The 13,826-nt window shown below is 36.1% G+C and overlaps 2 pseudogenes across 1 annotated transcript; both read left to right on the top strand.

Annotated features, from left to right (window-relative positions):
• The first annotated feature begins 8,176 nt into the window (after positions 1-8,176).
• LOC123639715 lies at positions 8,177-9,112 on the top strand (annotated as a pseudogene).
• A 2,653-nt stretch (positions 9,113-11,765) lies between these two features.
• Positions 11,766-13,601, top strand: LOC123639687 (annotated as a pseudogene). The gene has a single exon (XR_006735790.1). The product of XR_006735790.1 is annotated as a eukaryotic translation initiation factor 3 subunit D-like (transcript).
• The last annotated feature ends 225 nt before the right edge of the window (positions 13,602-13,826 follow it).

Genomic DNA, 13,826 nt, shown 5'->3' with positions numbered 1-13,826 from the left:
AAAATATTGAAATTGTGGATTCAAGTTATCAGAAAAGTTTGGTATAGTGATTAGTATAAGACTACAACTGATCAGCAAACTGATGTTTGATAAGTACAGAAATTGAAAGTAAACTTTTATATACTGTAAGAGAAATCTGACCGAATTAATATTTGTTGAATCTAATAGTAAAAAATTTGAACTTTCATTTATGCCTTTTTATTTCTTTATTAAGTAATCCATCTTTATTGTATTTCAGAAAAGTATAAATATTCAATAAATTGGAGGGGGGCACTGGCCCTTCGTCACAGATAGTATGAGAGATGGGTCAATAAACCTCAATATTAAACTATTTAATATTGTTGTACTCATCATTACATTCAGATTAACTATCTTAAAACATTTTTGATCTTAAAGCTAAAACAGATCCTAATAAGTTTATTCCTCCCCCTTGCAAAATAATTGTGCTACAAGACTATCTCTCATCAAGAGATTGTCCTAGGCCGGGCGCTGTGGCTCACGCCTGTAATCCTAGCACTCTGGAAGGCCGAGGCGGGTGGATCACTCAAGGTCAGGAGTTCGAGACCACCCTGAGCAAGAACGAGACCCCATCTCTACTAAAAATAGAAAGAAATTATCTGGCCAACTAAAATATATATAGAAAAAGTTAGCCAGGCATGGTGGCGCATGCCTGTAGTCCCAGCTACTCGGGAGGCTGAGGCAGTAGGATCGCTTAAGCCCAGGAGTTTGAGGTTGCTGTGAGCTAGGCTGACGCCAGGGCACTCACTCTAGCCAGGGCAACAAAGTGACACTCTGTCTCAAAAAAAAAAGAGATTGTCCAGGAGAACAAGCCAGATCACACCTCCAAACCAGTGTTTCCAATTAAGTCAACAAGTCATCTGTGTATGTATGTGAGATGGGTAGATCACATGCAGAGCCCTCATGACAAAACAAGTCAGCTGTGTATGTATGTGAGATGGGTAGATCACATGCAGAGCCCTCGTGACCTAATCACCTCTTAAAAGTGCAACTTCTTAATTTTCTTACAGTAGCAATTAAAATTCAGAGATTTGGAGGGGACAAATATTCAAACCATACCACTATACATATATATATATACACACATATGTATATATGGATATACATATATACACACACACACAGATATACTACGCATATACCATATATGTTTACACATAGTTTTTTTCCCTCTGTCACAACCAACACCACACATTGCAATCTCCAATTTTGTCCATATGCCTGGAAGTTGATTTATATATATATTGAAATAAACGCTCTGATTTAAAAAATGTATTAGTTTGTGTTAAAAGAAACACTTAAGACAAACTAAATGAAGCAGAGTTTATTTGAGCAAAGAATGATTCATGATTGGGCAACACCCTGAACCAAGGGAGGTTCAGAGAGCTCCACCTAGCAGAGCAGTGAGCTTTTATAAGGCTAACCACACAAGTGAAGTAGAGAAATCATCTTATTAGCTACAATTAGGTATTTGTCTTATTTGGGCATGCTGTGATAAATTGCTACCTGTGATTACCTGAAACTCAGCTGTTCATTGCACTCTTAAGTTAGGTTTCAGTTTGTTTACATACTAAGTTAGATTGCAGTTTACTACATAGTGTTTCAAAGTATGGGGGCAGCCTCAGGCCTGATTTAAGTTATTTTAACACTAGGAAAAGGCTAAAATGACTACTTAGTTTCAACTATAAACTAAATAGAAAAAGAAACCGTAGTATAATTTACTATCATAAAAATCTCTTCTTATATTTAGTGTAATGACAAAGGTAATCATATCTACTAATTCCACAAAACAAAAACAAAAAAGACTCCACCCCACACACACACCATTTTTAGGACATTTCTCTTACCCTATTCCAAATACAAAGAAATTGAATTTCAGAAATCTTTTCTTAATGCTCAAGTTTAGATGGTTGAGTTAACCTTACTTTTCACATCATATATATGGTTATCACTAACATGTGCATAACTAACTCTAATTTTATTTATTTCTTCCCTTTCTCACCAACTACCTTTTCTTAAAACAAGCACATTTAAATCATACCTGGAAAAGTCAATATAAAATAATGCAGACAAAATGTTATTTGAAAAAAATTAAATTTATTTTATAAAATTTACTTCACAGATACTCAGTGGAAATGTATAAGATATGTAATATAAAAGGGAGTTCCAAAATTTTACAATGGTGAAAACACATAAAATTTTTAAACAGAAAGATTAATCTGTAACACAAAAATATAGCAATAAAAATCAGATAGGGATGAAAAAAGAGAATGATGCTACTAGCATAATTCTAGCCTCTGTCATAAAGAAGTTCAAAGTAAAATTAACTAAAAAGTGATACAAAGAAATACATGAATGTACACTACAAGAAGATAATACCAAAATTATTAATCTGGGAATTTACCGCCGAGCTAATTAGCTGTCCCCTTTCCATCCAGAGAGAGGGAGAGAAACCTTTGCTGCCTAGTCACTTACAAATCTTTGAAATATAAAAAACTAGCTTTGCACCTCCTGGTTTCAACCCCTTTTAAAGTACACATAGGGAAGTAATTCTGCAAATGTGTCTGGAGGTCTCTAGCTACTTAGTCATTCTGCAGCTTCCAGGGCTTCCCTTTAACCCAGGTACTATTAAAGTTTGCTCAGAAAGCCCCAACCATGTATAAAGAAGAAAATGTTCACCCCCTGACACATATACCTTTGCATTGAATAAATATGTTGAACTTTACTATGAAGACAAGTGAAAGATCCAGGTTTTGTAATTAGGTCTCCAGTATATCCCTTTATTTTTTTTATTTATTCAAAATATTATGGGGGTACAAATATTTTGGTTACATGTAATGCATTTGCACCACCCAAGCCATGGCTACAAGAGTGTCCCTCCCCCATACAGTGCGTTCCTCTTCCATTGGTTGTGGGTTTACTCCACCAACCCACAGCCAACCGGCGCCCAATGAGTATTACTACCATCTGAGCACCTTAGTGTTTATCAGTTAGTACCAATTTGATGGCGGGTACATGTGGTGCATGTTTTTCCCTTCTTGTGATACCTCACTTCAAAGGATGGGCTCAATCTCTATCCAGGATAATATAAGACATCTTAGACTACCATTGTTTTTTGTAGTTGAGTAGTATTCCATGGTATGCATATACCACATTTTATTAATCCACTCATGTATTGATGGGCACTTGGGTTGCCTCCACATCCTTGCAATTGTCAATTGTGCTGCCGTAAACATTTGAGTGCAGATGTCTTTATTGTAGAATGTCTTTTTTTCCTTTGGATAGATGTCTAGTAGTGGGATTGCTGGATCAAATGGTATTTCTATTTTTAGCTCTTTACAGTATCTCCAAATTACTTTCCACAGGGGTTGTACAAATTTCCAGTCCCACCAGCAGTGTAAGAGTGTTCTAATCTCTCCACATCCACACTAGCTTTTGTTGTTTCGGGACTTTTTGATAAGGGCTATTCTTGCTAGAGTTAGGTGATATCTCATTGTAGTTTTGATTTGCATTTCCCTAATGATTAGATATGTTGAGCACTTTTTTATATGTTTGCTGGCCATGAGTCTGTCTTCTTTTGATGAGTTTCTGTTCATGTCCTTTTCCCATGTATTGATGCGGTTGTTTGATTTTTTTCTTGTTGATTTTCTTAATTTCTGTATAGATTCTTGTTATCAGCCCTCTATCGGATGTGTAGAAAGAAAATAGTTTTTCCCATTCTGTAGGTTGTCTATTCACTCTAATGATAGTTTCATTGGTTGTGCAGAAGCTTTTAAATTTGATCAGGCCCATTTGTTTATTTTTGTTGCCGCTGTGATTGCTTTGGGGGTTGTCTTCATAAGTTCTTTGCCTAGGCCAGTGTCTGAAACAGTCTTCCCAACATTTTCTTCCAGAATTCTTAGGATTTCCCACCATGAGTTTAAGTGTATTATCCATCGTGAGTTGACTTTTGTGAGAGTGAGAGGTGGGGATCTAGTTTCCATCTTCTGCATGTGGATATTTAGTTTTGCCAACACCACTTATTGAATAGAGATTCTTTTCCCCGGTGTATATTTTTTCTGCTTTGTTGAAGATTAAATGACAATATTAGGATGGTTTTATATCTGGGATCTCTGTCCTATTTCAAAGGTCTACACCTCTGTTCTTTTGCCAGTACCATGCTGTTTTGGTTACTATAGCCTTGTAGTAAAGTTTGAAGTCTGGCAGACTGATGCCTCCCAATTTTTTCTTTTTGCTTAAGAGATCTTTGGCTATAGAGGTCTTCTCTGGTTCCAGATGAAGCATAGAATTATTTTTTCTAAATCTGTAAAGAATGATGGTGGTATTTTGATAGGGATTGCATTAATTCTGTAGATCACTTTAGGTGGTAAGGGCATTTTACTTTCAAGTAAGAAAAATGCCTTGGTAATAAAGTATTGGTCAGGTGTTAGTAATGAAAAAATCAGCTAAATCAATGCCATCTGGAGTTGCCTGTGAGATGAGTATGGGTCCATGAGTAAGAGTGACCAGAAGTCCCCACACAACCCTCTGCAAACATATTCTTCTTCTAACCCTCAGGATGTTCAAGGATAAATAACCAACTGAAACCATTATGAACTGTCCGAAGAGTAAGTGTACACCTGCTATTTCACTTTCTTTCCTCTTTGGGAGACTTAGATGATGATTTTGTCTTATAAATGGTTTTGATTTGTTTTACTAAAATTAGAGATGTGAATAGTTAATTGAATTGTTGTAAAAAGAAATATATACTCATGATTTTTTAATTGATTGAAAATATTGACAGGGTTGGTTTTATATATCAATAAAAAGCAGACAATCTAAATATAGCTTAAATGAAGGACTTCTAAAATAAGCCACTGCTAAACATTCACCCTAATTTTGTAAATACACATATTTATAATTGCTACAAATTGGACATTGTCTGGAGCTATAATTAGGTTCCCTGCATTAAAAAAATGTTTAAACATTAAACAGAAGTGTCAGACAAAAGATTTAGTAGCAAGGAAATAGCTCAAAGTTTCCAGGGTTATGTAAGGTGCCAGTACTATTTAATAGATGTCTCTAAATTGATAAAAAAAAAAAAAAAGAGGTAGATGGGTTCTAAATACAATTCTTTCCTACCTCTCAAAACTATTAATAAAAAGATTTAATTGCTTGATCTATTGTTAAACTTTTAATTCGTCTATTGTTGCCTGTGTGGTGCTCACAGTCTTGGAAGTATCCCAGCTTTTCCCCAAACCATAAGCCAAGATCAGTCCTCCCTGTCTCTAATGGAGGATATAAATTCTAGTAGATTTACTATGGGAAACGAGCACACAGTTGGGAGACACCATCTCCCACTTCTGGTGGGGGCGGGGGGGGGGAAGGAATATTTTAAAGCAATCAAGTGAAACCTTTCACATAGTAAAGTTAACTCCAATTAACATAGTTAAGTTAATTGGGGTTTCTACGAGAATTTTTTAAAATTTATTGATGTCAGAGAAAGCATTCATGGTCTTGAAACAAGCTTTGGAAAGTAAAAGAAGCACCTTAGTAGATGCTAGTGTAGAATAACCACAGAGTAGCGGTGGACCTAAATTTAGAATTTAAAAGTCCTCAATCTATGGTTTAAGATTTTTGTGACAAGTGTACGTAAGATTATAAATGACAACCACAAAAAGCAAACTATTTATCTGCCAAGTCCAACTGAGAAGTCAGTTATCACTTTTTCACTTTAATGCAGATATTACATGTATGCTGAGTAGGTAGTCAGGTTATAGTGTACTCTAAGAGCTGCTCAGCACATTTCTCCCACTGAGAGGAAAAGCAAACAAAAACCCCCTATGTTAGAGGCAGGAGTATGGCAAAATTAAGAGGAAGAGAGTATCTTCATGAGTCAGAGCAGTGTCAGAAGCAAGTTCACCTAAGAAGCAACATTTCTTGATCTACAACTGAGAGTAAATATCAAGAATAAAGCTATGTTTCAGACTCTTAAAATTCTGTGGCTATTACAAATAAACAAGATTAAAGTCTTGATTTCAACAAAATTTTTATACCCTCCATTATATACAGTGTGCAACAAAACACATAGGGAGGTAGTTAATGTGGTTTCGGGGATTCAGAAAAAGTTTGCTGAACAGTCTAAACAGAGAACTGGGGAACAAGTCACTAAAACTCAGGTTTGAGACTGAGATAGAATAAGGAAGAGGGGAAAAACACAAATGATCAGATGAAAATTTTTCCAGACAAATAGTTCATGTAAAATGGCTACCACACTTGTCTCATAGTATGGTGTGTTTTTAGAGCCACTCGCCATGATTCTATTAATAATGCCACCAACCTAACAACTTCCCCATGTTAGAGTCAGGGGAGCAACAAAAATTAAGTGAAAATACCTACAATGTCAGTAGAGTTTCAAGATAGGGCTACACAAAGAAACAATATAGATTATCTCGATTGTTAATACAGGGCAATAAATGTTGGCTTTTGGTTTCAGTATAGCAAACAAGGAATAGGGCAAGAAGTAATGGTGGTGCAGAAGATGTAGAATTTAATCCTGAACATGTTAAATTTGAGCAGAGTGTAAAATTTCCAAGTGGAGATGTCTAACAGTCACAGGGATCATATCTAGATATTTTAATCATCAAATTTTAAATGCTAAATTAAAGCCATGAAATTTAATGCAATACCCAGGAAAAACCCATAGAGAAACAGAGAAGAATAATTATGGATAATGTCTGAGGAATATCACTGTAATAATAGGGGAAGAAATTCCTACAAAGGAGAAATCAGAAGGGCAAAAAAAAACTAGGAGCATGGATATCAAGCAAGCTACATGTTTGGACATTTTATCAAGAAAGGAGTGACTGACAGGGCCAAACACAGCCAATAAGTCAAATAAAATGGCTACACTTCATTGAACCTAAAAGAAATCACAAGTAATATTGCCAAGAGCTGCTTCTGTGGATGGAGTGTACAGAAGGCATTCATAAACAGTTCAAGAGTACAGTATATTGGGAAAGTCAGGAATTAGAAAAAATTATTGCAGATTGTTGGAGTGAAATTGGAATTCTATTTAATAATTATAGTGCTAATAATAACTTGTGTCATGATAACAAAGAGACTGTGTTTCAGCCAGATAAAAACAGACTAAAATCATAAAACAGTAAGAATAACGGTCTTCAGCTGTATACAAAACTTTCCCTCACTTATTAGTGAACTGGTATGTATCAATATACTTTTTCTGTTCATTAATAACATAGATAATCAGTGAATATCAGGCAAAAGCATAAACATTTTTAGAGAGTAATGGGAAAGATCCAGGGGATAATTGTTATGGGGGAAATGAATATAAATGTCTTTTATAAATTAGTTATATGTTTGGTCATGGCTGTGGACTACGTTTTGCACTGTTTTAACAGAAGAATCTAGAAATGTCATATCATAACCACCCCCCGCCGTTTGCAATTTATACAGGAAAAAAACTACAAGCAAATAAATGAAACTATACATTTCAATTAGTAACAGGGAAAAAAATTACAAAAAAGGACACTCTAATATATTCATGATCTCTTTTTCTTGTTGAAAAATAAATGAATGCTATGGAAAATCTACTCCAAACTGTACATTAAAAGAGTAGAGTAAATTTTTGAAAATATACTGAAAGGAGATATGCTATCATTATTTGGAGTGTATTATTGTTGAAAGAATTCAAGATGATCAAGATTTTTTTAAACCACAGGTCACAGCCAATTAATAACCTATAAGTTAACTTAGTAACAGTTGTATTTGTTTTAAATGATATAAATTAGAATTGAAAACCTTAGAGTCCAAAGCGTCTAAGAGCTAGCATTTTTAAATTTTTGCTTCAGATATCTGCAAGTATATATAGGTGTGTATACAAATACACTGGAATACCATGTAAAGTATATTTTACCATATGTTCTGCTCAAAAATGTTTGAAAGCCAAGTTTTCAAACCTATTAAATTACTTATATCAAAATATCTGAAAGCATGAATTATTTTAAGATATTCATTATCAAGTGAAATAAAATAAATGGAAAATGCATTTCTTGGCTCTTCTAACCAAAATCCATTGGAAAAAAATTTTCCTACCCTCTTATAAGTTCTGATCTCTCTCAGTTTTACATGCAGATTTGGAAGAAGTTGGAACCCAGGTATGAGAAACCACACATCCCTAACCAGATTCATCCTCTTGGGACAGACAGAAGACCCCCAACTGCAAATTCTGATTTTTATATTTCTACTTATCACCTACATGTTAAGTGTAACTGGAAACCGGACCATCATCATCCTCACCTTAGTGGATTCCCACCTTAAAACTGCCATGTACTTTTTTCTCCAAAATTTCTCCTTCCTAGAAATCTCATTCATCTCTGCCTGTATTCCTAGATTCTTGTACAGTATATCAACAGGTGACAGAGCCATTACCTATAATGCTTGTGCATGCCAATTATTTTTTACATATGTCTTGGGAATAACAGACTTTTTTCTCCTGGCCACCATGTCCTATGATCGATATATAGCCATCTGCAAACCCTGCATTACATGACCATCATGAACCCCAGGGTCTGCAAAAGACTCATCTTCTGCTGTTGGATGATTACTTTATTGATCATATTCCCACCACTCAGCTTGGGACTAAATCTGGAATTCTGTGACTCTAATGTCATTGACCACTTTGCATGTGATGCCAATGCTCTTCTGAGGATCTCATGCTCAGACACATGGTTCATAGATCAAATGGTTATTGTTGGCTCTGTATTAATTTTCATCATGACTCTTGTGTGTGGTTTTGTCCTACATGTACATCATCAGAACCATCCTGAGATTCCCCTCTGCCCAGCAAAGGAAAAAGGCCTTTTCTACATGTTCTTCTCACATTATTGTGGTTTCCATCACCTATGGCAGCTGTATCTTTATATATGTCAAACCTTCAGCAAAAGATGAAATGGCTATCAATAAGGGGGTAGTAATACTCGCTACTTCCATTTCCCCCACGTTAAACCCATTTATTTACACTCTGAGAAAAAAGCAAACAAAACAAGCCCTTAATGAGTTAGTAAAAAAAATTATATTGCTCTCTAGGAACTAGGGAAATGCTGATATCTGGATCCCCATACATACTTTCTTAAGTTTCAATTCAATTCCATTCTATTTTGTCTCTTTCTGATCTAGGCTTAGCCTTACATTCAGTACCTATTATGATCAAAAGTCACATTTTGCTTCTCCTTACAAATAAAAAAGTTTGAGAATAACTTTTTTATATTAGGAAAAAGAACGCAAGCACAAAATGTTTAAAAATCACTGTATTATATATTGCTGCTTCAGGAAAAGCAACAATAAGACCAATATTCACAACCCATGGTAATAGAGTGGTCCATCTAGAAATTGCAGATGGGACCTAAAAATCATAGAAGAAAATCACAGCACCTTATTAGTTGAATAAGATTTCAGAGATCATTTTGTACAATCTTGTACAAAAAAAAAAAAAAAAAAACCTCTAAAACTTTAGGAATCTATGTATATCCAGGATTTACTTTTAAGATTTAAATTAATAATTAATAGCTCTGAAGAAGACAAAAAAATACTTTAGAATATAAATGAAAGGAGGATATATTTCTGTGAGTTCAAAAAACATGCAAACTCTTACAGTCACATTTTAAATGACAGTTTTGAACTTCCTAAACACATTTTTGAAATAAGCTAAATGTTTGTAAGACCTATAAAAACTGACTGGACTATTTTCATATGGAGTTTTTCATGAACTTTACCCCTAAGAGACCAAAAAAGCAAGCAAGTGAGAAAAATACATTTTTTCTTTTTTAGATTTATTTTCACCTATGAAATCTCTCACTTCTATTGATGGCCTTATTTCATAATATATTCTCTTCAGCTGCCTTTTAAAATTAACCATATACCTAAAATTTTATCTTTTTATGTATTATTACTTTTTCTCAATTCCCACCATTTCAAAATTGTTTACTACCCAGAACAGTTATGTATTGTTTCTTGTATAATTTACTCATAATTGACCAAAGCATCTGAACTTCTCTGGTGTTTTCTGTTCTTTTTTCTGTTTTCTGAGTATCACAATTATTTCTCAAATCATATGAGGAGAATTTATCATAATTTTGATATTTCCTATGTCTTAGCTTGCTTTGCCATTTATTGGCTTCAAAACTATAATAACATATTGTTACTCACATCTACTCTCATGCAACCTATACCTATCTTTCTTTATTATTGAATAGAAAAATATTTTAAAAGGAGGCTCTAACCTGGCAATAGGTAATAATAATAATTAATAATAATAAATCCTGACTGCAATGTGGCAAAATAATAGCTATAGAGTAAAGAAATCTTCATTTCTAGAGACCAGCTCTTGATTCATTTTTTTTCTCCACTCACACGTTGCCATATTCAATTTATGTAATTAATTAGAAAAAAAGCAATGCACAAATTTTGGTGCACTTTTAAATTCTATTCCATTGTATTATAGATTTCTATACTATAAAAGACTAAGATTAGGCCGGGCGCGGTGGCTCACATCACTCTGGGAGGCTGAGGCGGGTGGATTGCTCGAGGTCAGGAGTTCAAGACCAGCCTGAACAAGAGCAAGACCCCGTCTCTACTAAAAATAGAAAGAAATTATATGACCAACTAAAAATCTATATAGAAAAAATTAGCCAGGCATAGTGGCACATGCCTGTAGTCCCAGCTACTTGGGAGGCTGAGGCAGTAGGATCACTTAAGCCCAGGAGTTTGAGGTTGCTGTCAGCTAGGCTGACGCCATGGCACTCATTCTAGCCCGGGCAACAGAGCAAGCCTCTGTCTCAAAAAAAAAAAACTAAGATTAATCAAAAAGCAGAAGAACAAATCACTGGTAAACACCTGCCTTTAATTTCCACAATAATTCTTTTTCTAGAATGCAAAACAGGAACTAATCTAATAGATTATGAATATGATCACTGTCTAGAAAATATTTTTTTCTTTTTTTCTTAGAAAATATTTTTTCAACGAAAAATTGAAAGAAAAATAACATTTAAATTATAACTTAATGCAAATATTGTAAACTTTCTACCACCTTACCCTCACCCTTCCATGTTAGTTTGAACTGGTTACGTGCTCAGGAACCTGGGTAGTAAAAACTACAACATATTTGGTTTCTATCTCAGATGAGGTAATTTGCTAATATTTCCTCCATTTATGTTGAAATGATTTCTAATACTAACTCTAGTGAAATACTTTCTTACATTCTTTATAATTAATGAAAATGGAAAACAATCAAGAATATCTGATACAAAGAGTTAAGATATCCTCTAAAAAAGGAGCAATATCATTGCTAATTTTATGCTTCAAAAACAAGAATTGTAAAAAAAAATAAAAAAAATAAAAAATAAAAATAAAAATAAAACAAGAATTGTTTTATCATTTTGTTAATTACATACATAGGGGATTCCATCTGGAGGGAAAAAGAAAAAAATTAGAAAAATTTTTTAGTATTAATTATCAGAATTCACTAATGATGTACAATAAAACCAACTTGAAAGGCATATTTTAATAAAAAGTTAAGGGTCAGTATAACTAAGAAAAATTAAGAATTATTAAAATTTATGTAAGAATGAATAAGAAACTGAAGGTAACTATCACATTCATTTCATTATTAAAGAATTAACTCTAGTTTTTCAGCTTAACAGTATAGAATGCAATTAAATTTATTGCATTAAAAAATGCCAATTGTTGCTCCCCTTTCCCGGTTTATGGAGTGCAGGTGGTAACGCGGCCTCCGGCTCGGACTATCTCTTGCCATCCCGGCCTGCCAAGGCCGTTGCAGGTATTGGAAGATGGCAAAGTTCATGACACCTGTGATCCAGGACAATCCCTCAGGCTGGAGGCCCTGTGCGGTTCCCAAGCAGTTTCGGGATATGCCTTACCGGCCATTCAGCAAAGGAGATCAGCTGGGAAAGGTTGCAGACTGGACTGGAGCCACATACCAGGATAAGAGGTACACAAGTAAGTACTCCTCTCAATTTGGTGGTGGAAGTCAATATGCTTATTTCTATGAGGAGAATGAAACTAGCTTTCAACTGGTGGATACAGCACGCATACAGAACACTGCCTACCAGCGGAATCGGATGAGATTTGCGCAGCGGAACCTCCGCAGAGACAAAGATCGAAGGAACATGTTGCAGTTCAACCTGCAAACCCTGCCTAAGAGCGCTAAGCAGAAGGAGAGAGAACGCATACAACTACAGAAAAAATTCCAGAAGCAATTTGGAGTTAGGCAGAAATGGGATCAAAAATCACAGAAACCCCGAGACTCTTCAGTTGAAGTTCGCAGTGACTGGGAGGTGAAAGAGGAAATGGATTTTCCTCAGCTGATGAAAATGCGTTATCTGGAAGTATCAGAGCCACAGGACATCGAGTGTTGTGGGGCCCTAGAATACTATGATAAAGCCTTTGACCGCATCACCACGAGAAGTGAGAGGCCGCTGTGGAGCATCAAGCGCATCTTCCACCCTGTCATCTGAAAGCTGGCAAAAACTCAGGGGAATGTGTTTGCCACTGATGCCATTATGGCCACGCTGATGAGCTGTACCCGCTCCGTGTATTCCCGGGATATTGTTGTCCAGAAAGTCGGGTCCAAGCTCTTCTTTGACAAGAGGGACAACTCGGACTTCAACCTCCTGACAGTGAGTGAGATGGCCAATGAGCCCCTTCAAGATGAAGGTAATTCCTTCAATTTGCCCCGGAACCTGGCCATGGAAGCAACCTACATCAACCACAATTTCTCCCAGCAGTGCCTGAGAATGGGGAAGGAAAGATACAATTTCCCCAACTCAAACCCCTTTGTGGAGGATGACATGGATAAGAATGAGATCGCCTCTGTTGTGTACCGGTATCGCAGATGGAAGCTCGGAGATGATATTGACCTTATTGTTCGTTGTGAGCATGATGGCGTCATGACCGGAGCCAATGGGGAAGTGTCCTTCATCAACATCAAGACACTCAATGAGTGGGATTCCAGGCACTGTAATGGTGTTGACTGGCGTCAGAAGCTGGACTCTCAGCGAGGGGCCCTCATTGCCACTGAGCTGAAGAACAACAGCTACAAGTTGGCCCGGTGGACCTGCTGTGCTCTGCTGGCTGGATCTGAGTACCTCAAACTTGGTTACGTGTCTTGGTACCATGTGAAAGACTCCTCGTGCCACGTCATCCTGGGCACCCAGCAGTTCAAGCCCAATGAGTTTTCCAGCCAGATCAACCTGAGCGTGGAGAATGCCTGGGGCATTCTGCACTGCGTCATCGACATCTGCATGAAGCTGGAAGAGGGCAAATGCCTCATCCTCAAGGACCCCAACAAGCAGGTCATCCACGTCTACAGCCTGCCTGATGGCACCTTTAGCTCTGATGAAGATGATGAGGAGGAGGAAGATGAAGAAGAAGAGGAAGAAACTTAAACCAGACAGTGACATGGAGCTGGGGTTTGTAATTCTACCGAGCCCAGAATGGCCTTGGAGTTTTTGACTCTTGCTCTTTGACATTTGACAGATGGAATGAAGTATAAGTCTGTTTAGTCTCTTCCTTCATCCTAAAAAAAAAAAAAAAAAAAAAAATGCCAATTGTTTAACAAATTTTTGAAGAGATGGTTGAATAGCTACTCATTTTATAATATCATGTGTTATAGCATGATCCAGCTAATCAATCTGGGACAGATTGTCTCAATACATAAAGTCCAACACATGGAGAGTGGTTACTCAAGACTAAGAAGAAACATTAGTAAATGGAATGAGATATGTGACTAA

This window comes from Lemur catta, chromosome 6 (genome assembly GCF_020740605.2).
Source record: "Lemur catta isolate mLemCat1 chromosome 6, mLemCat1.pri, whole genome shotgun sequence".
In the NCBI taxonomy this organism is placed as follows: domain Eukaryota; kingdom Metazoa; phylum Chordata; class Mammalia; order Primates; family Lemuridae; genus Lemur; species Lemur catta.
This window is presented reverse-complemented; position numbering and strand designations above follow the sequence as displayed.